Source organism: Taudactylus pleione, unplaced genomic scaffold, assembly GCF_031769625.1.
Source record: "Taudactylus pleione unplaced genomic scaffold, aTauple2 ptg000290l, whole genome shotgun sequence".
NCBI lineage: Eukaryota > Metazoa > Chordata > Amphibia > Anura > Myobatrachidae > Taudactylus > Taudactylus pleione.
The window spans coordinates 287,533-304,849 of NW_028284692.1; positions in this window are offsets into that span (position 1 = coordinate 287,533).

Here is a 17,317-nt window from a genome sequence, read left to right on the forward strand (position 1 = left end):
AACATAAAATCAGCTTGATTGATCTGACTTTTTCTTCCCCATCTACCTCAGCACACTACATGGCCACCAGCCAAGAGTCCCTTCATTTCCTCCAAGCCAGCCCTTTAAACTCCTGAGTGACTATTTGTTATGTCCCCAATACTGACTGCAGAGAGACCCAGGATACATGGTGGTGGTGCCACCCCCCCTCACACACACACACAATAATGATAGAGAGTAAAATATACGTGAAATGATCATCTAATATAAATGATATATACTTCATCAACGCCTTCCAGCTCTCATCCTAACCCACCTCATGCTCTTTCCTCACTAACTTCCCCTTCTGTGTCACGCTTGTCTGCCCTCCCCTTTAGAATGTAAGCTCTCATGAGCAGGGACCTCTTCCCTCATGTGCTTCTCTTTTACATTTTCTTTGACTTTTTTCTCCCCATTAGGGCACATAACACATGACTGCCAACTCCCTGCTGCTTATTGTGAGTGTCTAACTGCTATTGCAGCAATGTATATAAATTGTGTCCTTGTCCTGCACTGTAATGTACTGTAAGTTACTTGTTTCTTGTTCACTTGTTAGTTCTATGTACTATGTAAGGCACTGCGGAACACTTGTGGCGCCATATAAATAAAGGATAATAATAATAATAATAATATCTATAGTATATATATAAATATATATATAGAGTGCTAAAAGTGGTCCTAGAGATGTATTGGCACTCACCATCCCCCCCCTTTCTGGATGCAGTCTCAATAAAGGGACAGCGTGCACCGTAGTTGTGTCCCTTATTCATGTTAAGACACAAAAGTGGTGCCCCTTTTACACAATGGCTACATTAGTGCCCCTTATACACAATGCCCACAGTCGTAAAACCCCTAATACACATAATGTCCACACTAGTAGTGCCCCTAATACACATAATTCCCACAGTTGTAGTGCCCCTTATACAGTGACCACAGCAGTAGTGCCCCCTTATGCAATGCCCCCTGTAGTGGTGCCCCATATGCAATGCCCCCAGGAGTGGTATCCCTTATGCAGTGCCCCCAGGAGTGGTGCCTCTTAGGCAGTGCCACCAGGAGTGGTGCCTCTTAGGCAGTGTCCCCAGTGGTAATGCCACCATTAGTAGTGCCCCCAGTAGTAATGCCCCCGGTAGTAGTGCCCCCAGCAGTAATGCCCCCTTTAATAATGCCCCCAGTAGTAATGTCCCCAGTAGTAATGCCCCCTAGTGCACCCAGTAGTAGTGCCCCCAGTAGTAATGCCCCCTGTAGTAATGCTTCCTGTAGTAATGCCCCCAGTAGTAGTGCCCCTTACACAAAAAAAACACACAATACTTACCTTACGCCTCACTCCTGAGGCAGCTGCTGTCCACAGCTCCTCAGAAACAATGGGAGAGATGTCATGATGTCTCTCCCATAGTTCACAGTTGCACACTGTGGGAGTCGGACGCCGGAGCTCAGGAGTGAACTCCAGCCTCCGACACCGCTGTAGGGAAGGAGCCGGGCACCTGCTAGTAACAAAATCTCAGCGGGCGCCGACTTTAACCCATACTGTACATATATATGTATATATATATATATATATATATATATATATATGTGTGTATGTATATATACACCGTACTGTGTAAAAGTTTATTTTTATCAATTAACAAAATACAAAGTGAATGATCAAAAGAGAAATCTGAAACAAAGCATTCTTCTAGGTACACTTGCACAAAGTCAGGGATTTTATAGGATTTTAGTCAGGTGTATGATTAACCAGCCATACCAAACAGGTATATGATCATCATTTTCATTTGTAGGTTGAAACACAGTCATTAACTGACACGAAAACAGCTGTGTAGGAGGCTTAAGTCACCCATAGTTTTATTATTCTACCATACTTAACTTAAACTTATCCAACTAAAATAAAGGCACTGACAACGATATAGATTTGCAAAAAAGAGGTCGCAGCCAAATTTATTGAAATCAGATTAGGAATTGAATTGTAATGATCGAGCATGGTGGCGAAAAAAGCAGTGCTAACTCGGCTACAGCCCATTTAAGAGTATATTACTAAGAAGGAGGTGGAGAATCCACCACCCAATGTGAGCTGTCTTGAGTAGTACCATCCCCCCTTAATCTAGCACAGTGCTGATCCCTCCATAACATGGAGACCTGATCCTCCCCTAAGGCAGTAACCGACTCGCCTCTCTCAAAGGGGGGATGCTAGCCAAGTTCAGCTGCACTAGATTGAGCCGCCGAGGAGCACTGCTTTCTGCCAGCTGCGCCTCCCCTGTTGGAAGAAAAAACATATACAACAACATTCCAATGAACAACATCGGCCCAAGCCAATTCAATAATCCTAGGGTGGGCGGGTGGGATCACAACTGGAAAAGAGGAAGCTGACTCCTCCCAGCACCCTAATATTCCTAAACAGAGCCCGCCCAAACAGGTCCCTGATAGGCTGTCACTACTGATTGAACCACTGACCTAACCTATAATGAGACTGCAACCCCAAACCAGTTCTAACCAGTATTAGCACAATAAAAAACAGGGTGCTTATATCCTCTCATGCTTATTCTAGCATTCGCGTGCTTTAAGTCACCCATAGTTTTATTATTCTACCATACTTAACTTAAACTTATCCAACTAAAATAAAGACACTGACAATGATATAGATTTGCAAAAAAGAGGTCGCAGCCAAATTTACTGAAATCAGATTAGGAATTGAATTGTAATGATCGAGAATGGTGGCGAAAAAAGCAGTGCTAACTCGGCTACAGCCCATTTAAGAGTATATTACTAAGAAGGAGGTGGAGAATCCACCACCCAATGTGAGCTGTCTTGAGTAGTACCATCCCCCCTTAATCTAGCACAGTGCTGATCCCTCCATAAAATGGAGACCTAATCCTCCCCTAAGGCAGTAACCGACTCGCCTCTCTCAAAGGGGGGATGCTAGCCAAGTTCAGCTGCACTAGATTGAGCCGCCGAGGAGCACTGCTTTCCGCCAAAACGGGGTCCATAGACAACGAGCCGCTACCAGCTAACAGGACCATTAACTGCCACTAATGCCCGACAAAAGAGCCGAAACAAACAAAGTCAAACCTTCTCCTGCCAAATGCACTCCATCCTCTCTGTAGAAGTCAACCTCTTCGAAACGTATACAGGGGTGCTTAATGACATGCCCTCCCAGACCTGCTACATGACGAGACACTGCGGCATTCAATTCCCTCCTCACCCTATCCAAAGCCGCGCCACCTTGCTCCCCTTGCCAGAACCTACGAGGAATAACCTCCGACCCCACCAAATGCACCTGCGGCCAACGCTCAGCTATTGTTTGAAAATCCCTTTTCATGGCCAGGATAATCTCAACACCCTTACACGTGCCCAAATCATTGCCGCCTAGATGGATGATCAAGCAATCCGGGGCACCCCATTTCTTCTCTGACTCCTAAAGAAGAGACAAAAGACCACTCCAACGAAAGCCTTGCACCCCAATCCAACGTACATTACCGGGGCTATCACGAGCAAGGGGGTGCCTACAAGCCCAAAACACATATGAATGACCTACGATCCACACCCTATCGAACACCCTACCACAACCTGTAAGGGGAAATTATTTAAAGGAGCGTTAGTGTTTAATTCGAATTTCAAGTAACCAAACAACAAGGGCGGGGAAAAACTGCGTTATTTGAGTGACCCAGATGGAGGTGAACAACACCAAAACCTCAATTGAGGGCAAAAGGTGAAAAGAACTCCAACCCCCCCTAGCGGCGGGTAGCTTAAGGCACTGGGTTTCCCAAAAAACAAACTTGCCAGAAGCGCTGTGTAATTAGGCAGCATGTCGCCTCTCACATAACCTTTATATAACGTGAAGACCTCCAACGACCCAACCGTTTGATTGCGTCACTGGAAGAGCCCGCTGCTGCCGCAGAAGTAGCCGCGCCTATCCTAAACAAATGTGTGCCATATTGCTCAACCGGTAAATCAAGCGCTACCAAACACAGCTTAAAAATTTCAGAAAATTGAAAACGTGTCAGTGGTGAAAGGTCCCCGTGAACTAGCCATTGCAAACCGCCTTGCGGACGCTGTAGATTGTAACGTTTAGCTACGCTTACTGGACATATGCTCGGGTCCGGATGCACAGGGATCGACACCCAATGCCCCCTACCCAATTGGTCAGTCTTTGATCTTTGAATTTTGAGCAAGATCAAATCCGACTTAACCATCACGTTATTCAAAAGAATCCCCAAGCTCGTTGCCCTCTTGCTAGCAGCCGCCAGCTCGCCTACCCGCAATGCTCCGAAAAATGGCAAAACAAAAGCTAATTGAAACAAAAAGGCTTCATATTGGCCTAGGGCTACTCCTGCTGCCGCCACCAGGAGATTCCTCAACAAACCGGTGTCGACCGGCCTCCGAGAGTCACCTGGTCCCGCCTGCTCCCTAGCCCAACCTTTTAACGCCTTGGCCAGAAGGAACGACTTGGTTGGGTCTACCAAGCCACGCAAGCGCGAAAAATACAAGATACCAGCTAAGGCACCGGACATCCAAACGAACGCTCGTGCCACATCCAAACGAACTGCAACATGGTATCCTCAATAGTCTTACCCCGATCTACTTCAGCTAAGAAAGCCAGCCACGAATCCCACGCAGCCGTATAGGACTTTAAGGTGCTCGGTGCCAAAGCTCTCAACGTGAGTCCATCGATGCCGGCCCGATGATTTGCCAGACATGAGCAGGACAAGGTAAGCCATGGATGCAGGCTGCGGGTGCCAATGACCTAAACCTAGGCCATTGAAAATGAGACAAAGCATCCGCTATCTCGTTTTCAACGCCAGGGACGTGCCTAGCCCTGAAATCAATGTTCCCCTTTAGACACAAAAGTATCAGATGCCTAAGTAAACTGAGAGCCTGAGGACAGACTGACCTCTGATTGTTTATGGCCTGAACTACTCTCAAGTTATCGCACAAGAAACTTATGCTACGATTGCTGAGCTGCGCAGCCCAAATATCTACTGCCACCACAATTGGGAAAAGCTCCAAAAGGAGCATATTAGTTGTAAAACCGGCATCATGCACCATTGCCCCTTGAAAAAGGCCCCAAAACCGCAAGCACCGGATGCATCCATATAAAGCTGGAGTTCAGTGTTGGCCACCAATCCGGGTAACCAAATCCCGCAAAAAAGCGCACCACAGACACACGTCCTCCTTAAGCTCCTTAGTCAAACGAATTAAATGGTGCGCTTTTTTAACGCCCGCCGTGGCCCTCTCCAACCTACGGCAGAAGACCCTACCCATAGGGATCACCCGGCAAGAGAAATTAAGCAGGCCGAGTAACGACTGCAACTGCCTCAATGAAATTTTCTTTGCAGAGAGGCAGAGGTCTAAATACTCGCGCATCCTAGCGACTTTATCTCGGGCAAACGACAGAAACCCATCACGGTATCAACCTCGATACCCAAATAGGATAAAACTGTGGTGGGCCCTTCTGTCTTCTTCACCGCAATGGGCACGCCCATAACGCGAAAAAGAGCCTGCACTGACAATAGCAGCTCGCTGCAGACCTCGCTATCCGCTGGACCCACTAATAAAAAATCATCTAAATAATGGGCTATCCCCGTCTTTCCCGAACCCGCACGAATGCACCATTGCAAGAATGAGCTAAAACATTCGAAAAAGGCACAGGAAATGGAACAACCCATTGGCAAACATTTATCAACGAAATATGAACCCTCGAACTTAAAACCCATGAACCTAAAAGACTCGGGGTGCAATGGAAGTAACCTAAAAGCCGACTCTATGTCTATTTTTGCCAGTAGCGCTACCCTACCAAATCCCTGTACTATCCGGAGGGCGTCCTCAAAAGATTGGTAAGCGACGCTGCAGTCCTTCGTATCCAGAGCATCGTTAACTGACCATCCATCCGGGTAGGACAGGTGCTGAGTCAACCGAAATTTACCTACCTCCTTCTTGGGGACAACGCCCAAAGGAGATATGCACAAATCCACTAAAGGAGGAGACGAGAAATGGCCGGCCATGCGGCCCAATTCCACCTCCGCCAACACTTTGGCCCTTACAATATCAGGATAATCCCTCGCCGATTTAAGGTTCCTTTTTGCTAACACCACAACTGACCTAACTATTGGCAAATGAAAACCCTCCCGAAAACCCTGCAACAAAAAGGCCGCTTCCGCCCTAAGTGGATAGCGGCCCAACCACCGTTCAAGCACATCTAATTGCACTGGTGAAACAGCCCTACTTAGCATTCCGCTCGCCCTGACCAGCTGCTTGGCCGCCTGAGTGCTTGCACTCTTTAACTGTGTGATTACCTCCACACGACAGACAGGCATGCTTAAAACGGCAGCTGGCTCCTCTGCTACACTGCCCGTTATTAAAGGCAAAACACTTTCCCTTTCCTGCCGTGTTGAAACCTGGACGGTCAACAAAGGGCTGTTTACGGCCCACTGGTGCCTCCGTGGTGGGTTTGTTTTGCTGAGTGACCTCAAGCCAAACCTCCACGTCCTTATAGCCGAAACTCAGAATTTTCTGGCCATCCTGCTTCTTACGGAAAGCTTCGTCATATTGCCGCCAGACATTATGCCTAGCGGACAACTGCATGCTGTGAATGAGGTGTAAGTACTTCAGGATGTTCAGAAACTCGGCCGGCCTAGTCTCAGTGTAGCAAGCCGCAAAAATATACATCCCGCTAAGCCAATTCGTGTAGCTGCGCCGCGCCTCCTCTGCTGCTGCCCCCCCAGGCAGCTGTATCCAAAGCTTTTTTGGCGTCATGCGTAATAGCAAACATGTCTACGTATTTGCCTTTCCTAATACGCTCCCTCACTTTCGACCGAACGCCTCTTAAAATGGCAGTGTTAGAGCAGTGCACCGCATCGCCCGTCGCATCCGGAACCGAGCTGCCAGCAGAACTACGCGCTCTATTCAGGCTTTTACGCTTCCCTTTCAATTGCTGAACGAAGTAGCGCATTAGCTTACGCGGTTTATCTACGGAACTGGAAGAGTCGGACGAATCCTCCGAGTGTGACAATTCAATGTTGCTGTGGTGCAATGTTATCTCACCTGCTCCGGAAGTCGACGGGGTAGCTGGCACCATGGTGGAAACCGCCTCCTGACTTGCGTTGCCCGGAAGGCCCATCACGTTCGGGGTTGACGACGGCTGGGCATCCTCTGTAGACGCAGCCTCACTGGCAAGAACGGCCGAAGTAGATGGACCCTGTGAACTGGGAACAACCGTGTTAGACCCAATCTCGTGCACAACAGTGGTCGCTGCAGGGGCTTGGGGTGGGACCACTGCGGACGGGGAAGCCCTTGCCTGCGCGTGGCTCATGCATGGGGGGGTGGGTGGCCTAATCGGAGGAGGGGCCGCCGGCAGAGGGGGCTGCTGGATTGGATCCTGCCTGACAAAATAGCCCGGCGCCTGGTGTGCCCGAAGGAGCGGAATAAAATTGTTGGCCCGCATAGGGCGTCACCGCCTGATGCACGAATTGACCCACCGCCTGAGACAGCCGCGGGTCAAAGCACTGCTGCGGGAACGCTGGAGGGATGGTTGGGAGCACCTGCTGCGCTAAGGCCTGGGCAAAATAAGGGGACCACTGCGCCCCCAATGCAGGGCTGTGCAAAGGCAGATTATGCTGCGCAGGGCCATAAACCGCAATGCTGGGCACCTGCGGCAATGGCGCCGCGACAGGTAGCACATACTGCGGCGTAATGGGGGTGCTGCGAGCAGAGACACTGCCATGTCCATCCGCAGCAGCACCACGCCTCATAGGGGAAGCCTGCAACCCAGCCGGCTGGAGAAAAGCGAAATGTCAGAGGGGGTTTGCGCTCGGCTAGGGGCGTTGCGCCCCGCCCTCCCTGCCCCTAAAGCAGTGGAGGTACTGGGATAAGGGCTTGCCAAACGCTGGGGTTCTGCAGGCGCCTGGTTATTAATGAATGTGGGGCCAGGTACTGGGGTCAGCGATCCCACCCTCCCCGAGTCCCTATAGGCGGCCATTAACGCAGGGCCCTGCACACCTAAAATGGCCGCCGCTGTAAGCTGAGTGGGGCCAAAGATGGGAGCCGCGGTTACCGTGGCAAAGCTCCCGCCGCCAGCCCCTGGTGATTGGGACGCACTTGGGGAAGAGCCCCCACCGCGGGCCAGCCACACTTGTAGGCCCGACGGTGAGGGCGCGGCATAGCGGATGGGGAACAGCAGGGAGTGGTGTCAAATAAATGAAAAGGGGGGAACAAATGGAGGGAAGTGAGGAGTGTGAGGGAGGGAGGATACACCGGTGGTAAGAAATTAATAGGAGAGACAATATGGTTAGGAAGAAAATATGATGTAGAAAAATGTAGTAAAACAAACAGTGACAAGAAGAATTGATAAGCCTTATGACACTGAGTACTTATCCAGAGGAGATCGCAACTGGAAAAGAGGAAGCTGACTCCTCCCAGCACTCTAATATTCCTAAACAGAGCCCGCCCAAACAGGTCCCTGATAGGCTGTCACTACTGATTGAACCACCTACCTAACCTATAACGAGACTGCAACCCCAAACCAGTTCTAACCAGTATTAGCACAATAAAAAACAGGGTGCTTTTGTCCTCTCATGCTTATTCTAGCATTCGCGTGCTTTAATACTGAGTGAGGAACAGCCAAACTCTGCTAGAAAGGAGAGGTTGTGGAAGATAGGTCATACACTATGGCAATACTGAGCACAGCAACCAGACACAAGGTAGTTATACTGCATCAGCAAGGTCTCTCCTAGGCAAAGATTTCAAAGCAGACTGGGGTTTCAAGATGTGCTGTTCAAGTTCTTTTGAAGAAGCACAAAGAAACAGGCAACGTTGAGGACCGTAGACGCAGTGGTCAGCCTAAATCACACATTTACTTCTATTTAAAAAAAACAAATAAAAAATTGCCGGCTAGTACCAGCTGAACTACTGTACCTGGCGTTGCCTGGGTTTAAATCTTCAAGTTGTTAAGTTTTATTACGTGTCATCCAGTGGAAGACCCAGAACAGGCTCCATGGGTCAAAGTTCTGACCAACGCACTCTGACGTAAGGTCCGACTGGGACCCCAAACACTCCATTAGGCATCCCAGATCAATTGCCACCCCTCTGTAAAGTTTTCATCCAAATCCATAGAGTGGAAGGCACAGAACAGGCACCCTGGGTCAAAGTTCTGCCCAGCATACACCAACAGGAGATCTGACCAGGATCTCAACCCCCTAGTATGTCTTCTGGAATCCAATGTTACCACTCTGTGAAGTTTTCATCTAAATCCATCCAGTGGAAAGGTTAGAACAGACTCCCCGGGTCAAAGTTCTACCCAGGGTATACCAAAGGAAGGTCCAACCTGGACCATAACTCCCCTAAGACCTGGCCAGGATGCAACTGGACCACCTCACATTGGTTTCATCCCAATCGGTGCAGGGGTGTCCGAGTGCATAACCAGACAAAAAAAATAAACGACCAATGAATTATTTATATATTGTTTGCAGGGGCGTATCTATAATGGGTGCAGGGTGTGCGGGGCACACCCTTCACCCATAGGTAATTATAAAATTATAAATCCTCTCCGCTGATTCCCGAAGCCGGACCAGCGTCGTAGAGCAGCAAACTCACTGGGAAAAAATGGTGACTGCCATTTTCCCAGTGATCTGCGCATGCGCAGAAAAGATGTCCCTGGGAAAGTAGGCGCGGGAACCATTTTCCCGGAGACCCAGTCAGAGAGGAGGGGGCCCAAACGGAGGCTGCACTTGGGCCCCCTCCTCTCTTAAAATGCCCTTGATTGTTTGTATTAACAAAAGAAGCTTGTGGAGCTCTGAATACACTTATTGTATTATTGTTATAGATGTGCGTGGAAACACATGTTTTTGTTTTGATTCTTATTCATCACCATGTTAAAGTTTTGGATCTGGATTTTTTTTTAAACTGATAAAAGTAACTAAAATCATGTAATCTGGGCCTGTTTTTGACAGTATTATTATTATCATCATCAATAACATTAATTTCCAATCAATTTTGACCTCCTCACAGCTCACAATATTGTTTTTACCATTATTGTCCAAAGGTTGCAGCAAGATTCAGAGCGAGCGCACTGTCAGAGTCGGGCTCTGAATCAGGGCCTGTGACCTTACTCAGGATTTGCTAACCTCATTGCACACAGTGACTATTTGAGCTGCGTATAACATCACAGTGGCTAATCTATGCACGCCCCTGCAATGGCATTCAAACGCACTGGCATGTCTGCATTTCACCTACCACCCCTCCCCCCGTCCCCTCCCACAAATGGCACTTCCTTTCAATCACTCTGTGATGTGTAGTCACTGCGATCACAGGGCCTGATTCAGAGCCGCTTGTAAGCGGCCGCTCGTTCGCTCTGAGCGATGTTCGCACAACTGCGCATGCATATGGGTCGTAATGCGCATGCGCAAAACAGTCATTGCCGTCAGAAATCGTGCGCTCGTCAAACAGCGAGGGGCTGCTAATTTGATTGACAGAATGTACCGTTTGTGGGTGGTAACAGGGGAAGGTGCTTGAAAACGGGGGAGTGGAGATCCGAACGCAGGCGTGCCTAACGGTCAAAAGGGCTTTTAATGGGAGTGCATAATTAGTAAAGGAGCGTCATCGACCACGTCACTTGGTTGTCTTTTAGCCTGAACTGCTCGCAGTGATAGCGGTAAGAAAAAACTACCACAATCACTGCGAGCAGTTCAGATGCCTTTCGATGTTCCCGATTAATCTAATAAATACCGGAGATGACGTGTGATGCGAACAGCAAAGGGGCGTCTTTACAAAATAGCGCATTTTTTGGACGCTCGCTCAGACATAGAGGCGTCAACACACCGCAAAGAGCGATCGCTCAATTTAAATATCCCGCCCCTTTTTAAGAACGAGCGTCCGCAAATAGTATTTCATTTCAGTGCACTAAGTCATCAATGCCACCTCCAGTAAGTCTCTTGGAAAATATCAGTTTTTTCCTGGCAACAGCATTTGCAAGAGAAACCGAAACAGAAGATGCTGTTGTGTCACGTGCCATTTGAGCTAATAACTTGCTGGCAAGGAACTATTTGTATCTCTTAAGATTTTTGTCAGTTGGAAGAAAGATATTACATACGACTTAAACCTAAGCTCAAGCATTGTTGCCAAAATGTAGTGATCCAATTGAAAGTGTTATAAGTCCAGTCCACGACTTGCACATGGCTCAAGATTCTCCTGCTCCTCTCCCCACTGGATCTGCTCCCAGGAGATCAGGACGGCTGAGATCTGGGCTGGGTTCCTCCCAGGTCACCCGATGAGTCCTTCCTCTATTTTTACACACTGGAGTCTAGCTGCCTTGCGGGCTATAGCATTTATTTCACAATGCTCAGCTCAATGGTCAGCTATATTCTTCCAGCTATTTCTCCCACAGCCTGCATACCCGGCTTCTTAGCCACTCCAGCAGCCGTTCTCCCACAGCCCACACTTCGGCCTCAAGCCACACCATCAGACTCAAGCCACAACATTGGACTCAAGCTGCAACATCGGCCTCAGGCCATAACATCGGGCTCTAGTCACAACATCGGCCTCAAGCCGCAACATCGGCCTCAGGCCATAACATTGGGCTCTAGTCACATCTGCCTCAAGCCACAACATCGGCCTCAGGCCATAACATCAGGCTCTAGCCACAACATTGGCCTCAGTAACAACACCGGCCTCAAGCCGCTCCATTGGCCTCAAGCCGCAACATCTCTACCTCGGCCTCAGCTGTTCCACCCAGCCACTCAGCCAAATCCTCAGCACCAGCTTCATCTTCACCGGTTGGCCAACTGCTACAGCTATCAGGCACAAATGCCTCCATTAGTGTCTGCTTACCATTGATAAGACTTTTCATTCCACATTGTCTGCACCACTCTTCCACAGGGATTCTTGTGGAATCCCCGGGTTGGATCCCTGACATCCATAACAGAAAGATGGTCTTGATGATGCAAATAAAGAGTTTGATCTACAAGACCAACATACTTAGTGGAATCGCTTTAGTTTATCTCCTCCTTCAGTTTCTTTAGCTGCTTTTTCAGTACTTTAACTAACGGAATCACCAGACTCAGGCTGGTAGTGTCTGAACTCACTTCATTGTTTACTATTTCAAATAGTTTGAGCATCTTGCATAAAACGGAGAGTATTCTCCACTGTGCTGGAGTAAGGTACATTCCCCCTCCTCTCCCCCTCCTCTTCCTATGTCATGGTTTGTAATGTAGGTTTGGATGGCTTTTTGCTGTTCCTCCAGTCACTAAAACATATAAAGGGTGGAATTCAACCGGGTTACTACTTCTTGCTTCAGTCGGTGGAATGGCAAACTGAACTGTTCTTGCAGCTGCTGCAATCTCTTATGTGCAGTTACTGAAGGCAAAAAATGCCCAGAAATTTTACGAGCCACAGTCAGCATCTCCTGCATGCACCTGTAATTTTTTTTTAAATTCTGAACCACCAAGTATATTGTGTGTGCAAAACATGTTATATTGTATGTTCACAGTCCCCCAGTTGTAATGCACTTATAATGTACTTGCATTATTGGAAATGACAGATCTTGAGGGGAGTTTAAGCAGGATAAGCAATTTTGCTATCACATCCCTGAGTTTATCCAACAGGTTGACATGGGTATGCCTCTTAGTGAAGCCGGTGATACAGAGAGTAGCCATCCACTCAGCAGTGGGCTATCACAGTCATGTAATCTTTCGTTTGACCAGAACTGCTTTTCCACATGTAGTTAAAGGGATAGTCGGCACAATGGCATTTTCTAGACCAGCAATCATTTATTTTTTTCAACGTCCCAGTACAGGCGAGAAATTGTTCTGGTAAATGGAATTGAGATGGAATTTGGTAGCGGACACACAGGACCTCAACTAAATGTCTTAAACCAGATGCATTCATAGCAGATATTGGATGCAGACGTAATGCTAGCACACGCATAATGGCTTCAGTGATCCGTTATGCAACTAGAAGGCAGCTTTCATACTTGCTTCCTCTTGCAAAGGATTGTTTCACAGTCAATTGTTGTTTGAAACTACTAGTCTTCTTGGTCCCCTACTGTGATGAAGATTCACACTCAGCAGCAGCCCTAGTGCGCAAGGATTCTTCTGGTGAATGCATGTTAGGGGAGGAGTCAGTTAGCCTTCGCAAATTGGATGCAGAAGGACTACCTCCAATTATTAATGAGGAGATTGATGATGATAATGTTGGTGGTGGAGATTGCATATGTTGGGATCTATCCATGCTGCTGGTAGCTGATGCTGGACTGATTGTTATTATTTTCCAGGATTTTTGAGATTTTCCCAAATAATTTGCATGAACTCGCTGCAAATTATATAATCCTGCTTTTCCTCCAGGGTTAAACCACTGAGTCTTTTCCTGCCCCCCCACCTCACTGTGTCTGCTGCTTGTACCTTCCAGCCAGTGGCGGAACTAGCGGCGGTGCAGCCTGTGGCTTACACCGGGGCCCGCTGTGGTGCAGGGGCCCATAGCCCCGCTATGGGCCCCTGTGTATTTGTTATAGCAGCCAATGAGAGTCAGACGGAGGGAGCCGGCTGGAGCTCACTCACCTTCTGGCTCACCCCACAGCGGGTGATGGGAGAGACATCATGACGTCTCTCCCATGGTGCAGAAGAGTGGGCTAGGAGGAGCAGACAGCGGTGGTCGCAGCAGGAGTGGGGATTCAGGTTAGTTGTGGGTTTTCTTGCGTGTGTGTGTGTGTAAGTGGGCATGGGAACTGACACTGGCGCAGCATAGGAGGGGCGCTACTGGGGGCACTGTATAGGAGGGTAGCCGCTACTAGGGGCACTGTATAGGGGGGCTGCTACTGGGGGCACTGTATAGGGGGGACTACTACTGGGGGCAATGCATAGGGGGGACTACTACTGGGGGCACTGCATAGGGTGGATTACTACTGGGGGAAATGCATAGGGGGGACTACTACTATTGGGAGCACTGCATAGGGGGGACTACTACTGGGGACACTTCATAGGGGAGACTACTACTGGGGGCACTGCATAGGGGAAACTACTACTGGGGGCAATACATAGGGGGGACTACTACTGGGGGCACTGTGTAGGGGGGACCATTTTGGCGGACACTGAATAAGTCGCACTACTGGGGGCACTGTATATGTGGAACTACTGGGGGCACTGCATAGGTAGACCACTAGTGAGGGCACTGCATAGGGGGCCCAAAGCATAATCTTGCAACTGGGCACACCACTCTCTAGTTCCACCACTGCTTCCAGCCTCTATGTAAAAGTCCTACCTGTTCCCCATCTACTCTCACTACATCTCCTGCTTGTACAGTGCAGTCTCACTGCACTGTAGTTCCCCCTCTACTCTCACTACAGCTCTTAAGGGTCTTAGGGTCCATTCACCATCACTTAATTTCCACAAAAGCAGGTAAAAATTAACATTTTCATCTAATTTGTAGAAATTAGGGGTCAGGGCTATTCGTGATAAATGTAATGCAGGAGATATCACTGACGCTGTCCTCATACACTAGTATGGGGGGCCTAAATTCAATAAGCTCTGAAAATAATATATTTTTAGAACTTGACTGCATGTGCATTCACCATCTTCAGATCCCTCCACTCCTGTCCGGATCCTTCCGCTGGATGCCGGCGCTTTGCACAACTGTGTGAAGCAGAGTTCATGAAGGTGTACTAGCATTGCTGAGTCAGACTCGGCAGTGTTAACTTCCACTGCTATAGAAGTAGCAGTGAAAGAGATTGTGAAGACAGATGATTTTTAGATCAGCTGTCTCTGCACCTGTGCTATGTTGAATTGCTCTGGTGAATTTGTATCCACCACTGCTGCTCGAGTTGTATACTTAATTATCGGGAACCACCAAGACCCAGATAAATAAGATAATGAATGGACCCCTTAATGCAGAGTTGCCTACTCTCCCGATTTTAGCGGGAGAATCCCGGTTTGTAATGAAGCCTCCCGCTCCCCCGCAAAGTGTACTACAACTCCTGATTTTTGGAAGCCATTGGACTACGCATGGCGCATGATGCCATGTTACTTAAAGGCCGGCCACAACAGTGTTGTGGGTAGCGGTGGCCAGTACTATTCAGCAGTGCGCACACAGAGTGTGCATGGGCACGACAGCGGTGGCGGCTGGAGCCTGGTAGCAGCGCTGCACTAATCAGTAGCGCAGGTGTTGGGCATCTGTGAGCAGCCGCATGGAGACTCAGGGCCTTATTGAGACCTACTAATGAGCTCATAGCACTCGCAAGCGGTTTGATGGTGGCCCAGTGCGCACGCGCGGTGCGCACCATGCACGTGCGCAAGCCCGGTAGCGAGTGAGAACTTCACTTTGTCCGGGGCTCGCAACAAAATGGGTGGTTGTCGATGTTGATCGACAGCTCGCCCATTTTGTAGGCGGGTAGGGGGGGTGGCTGCACAAACGGAGACATTCCCGAAGGAACGCCTGCCATTTGTGGGCGGCCCTATTGACATCGCTCATGATGTCAGTAGTGGACTTTCTGCTCTATTAGAGCAGGAAGTCCACTCGGCATTGCGATGGTCGCGATAATCGTGACCATCGCCAGGCCGCTTGCACAAGTTGTGGGTTGTCACCCATAGCTTTACGAGCGGTTTGGATTAAAAAATAAATAAATCCGCCCTGATTCAGAGCAAGCGCTAGCAAATAGCGAGCGCCTCTGAATCAGGCCCTCAGACCACACACCAGTGTCTGTCTCCAGCGACAGTGGCCATAGCAGCGGATCCCTGCCCCTCTCTTACCTGCACATGGGAGCCGCGGGGACTGTGACATGGTGGAGGAGTCCTGTTGGAGTTGACCCGGTGCAGAGAGAAGCTCTGGTCTGGCGGAAAGAGCGCTGTTCGGTGGTGGCTGGGTCTGGGAGCTCAGTGGATAGGCTGGAGGAGGAGAATTGCCCGGTCCCAAGGTGAGTGCACTAACCTGTGTGTGCATGTGTGTGTGAATGTGTGTGTGGAGGTCATCTAGTAATGTGTGTGTGGAGGTCATCTAGTAATGTGTGTGGAGGGGATCTAGTAATGTGTGTGTGGAGGTCATCTAGTAATGTGTGTGGAGGGGATCTAGTAATGTGTGTGTGGAGGTCATCTAGTAATGTGTGTGGAGGGGATCTAGTAATGTGTGTGTGGAGGTCATCTAGTAATGTGTGTGGAGGGGATCTAGTAATGTGTGTGTGGATGGCATCTAGTAATGTGTGTGTGGAGGTCATCTAGTAATGTGTGTGGAGGGGATCTAGTAATGTGTGTGTGGAGGTCATCTAGTAATGTGTGTGGAGGGGATCTAGTAATGTGTGTGTGGAGGGCATCTAGTAATGTGTGTGGAGGTCATCTAGTAATGTGTGTGTGGAGGGCATCTAGTAATGTGTGTGTGTGGAGGTCATCTAGTAATATGTGTGTGGAGGGCATCTAGTAATGTGTGTGTGGAGGGCATCTAGTAATGTGTGTGTGGAGGGCATCTAGTAATGTGTGTGTGGAGGGCATCTAGTAATGTGTGTGTGTAGAGGGCATGTAGTAATGTGAATGTGGTAGGGCAGAGATATATTAATGTTAATGGGGGAGCTAGTCTCGGTTTATAGGAATGTATACGCCCATCGGTGGAGCTAGACACGCCCTTTGGGGTGGTCCACGCCCCCTCAACAGGGTACTGCGCACAGTGCATTCTGCTGTAATCCGCAGTGCATTCTGCTGTAATCTCCCTGAAAGTATTTTTCAAAAATGTCAGTAGGCAAGTATGCCTTAATGTAGTTTAAGTGAATGCAAAAGAGGGACAGGAAGTTGCGCTGTTGTGAAGTGTTGGTATGTTATCACTCTATATACATGTATGTACTTTATTGTTACTGGATTGTTCTAGAAGAAGATGAGAATAAATAAAGTATGTTATTCATGTAATCCTGTTATGTCTGTATGATGAAAAACAAAACCAGTTTATTACATACATAGTTTTGCCACAAAGAGATTTCACAATGTGTGCCTACTGACAGTGTATAAGAAAGGTGATATTTGATCTGCTAAATAACTAACACCTCTGCTGACAGGTTATGAGCCCAGGCACCACCAGACCCAGTCACAAGCATAAGGAACCCAGACAAAAATTACCATAGAACCCAGTTTCCAGAGACCCAAGAGGCACAAGAAACATTTCTAAAAGAAAATTCACACAGCAGCAGTAAATAACCCAGGGGTCTATTTACTAAGCATTGTTAGGAGGCAGAGTGAAAAGTGATAAGAAAGTAATAAGGTGCCGGTCAATCAGCTCCCAACTGTCATTTTTCAAACAACCTGTGAGATGACAGTTGGGAGCTGATTGGCTGACACCTTGTCACTTT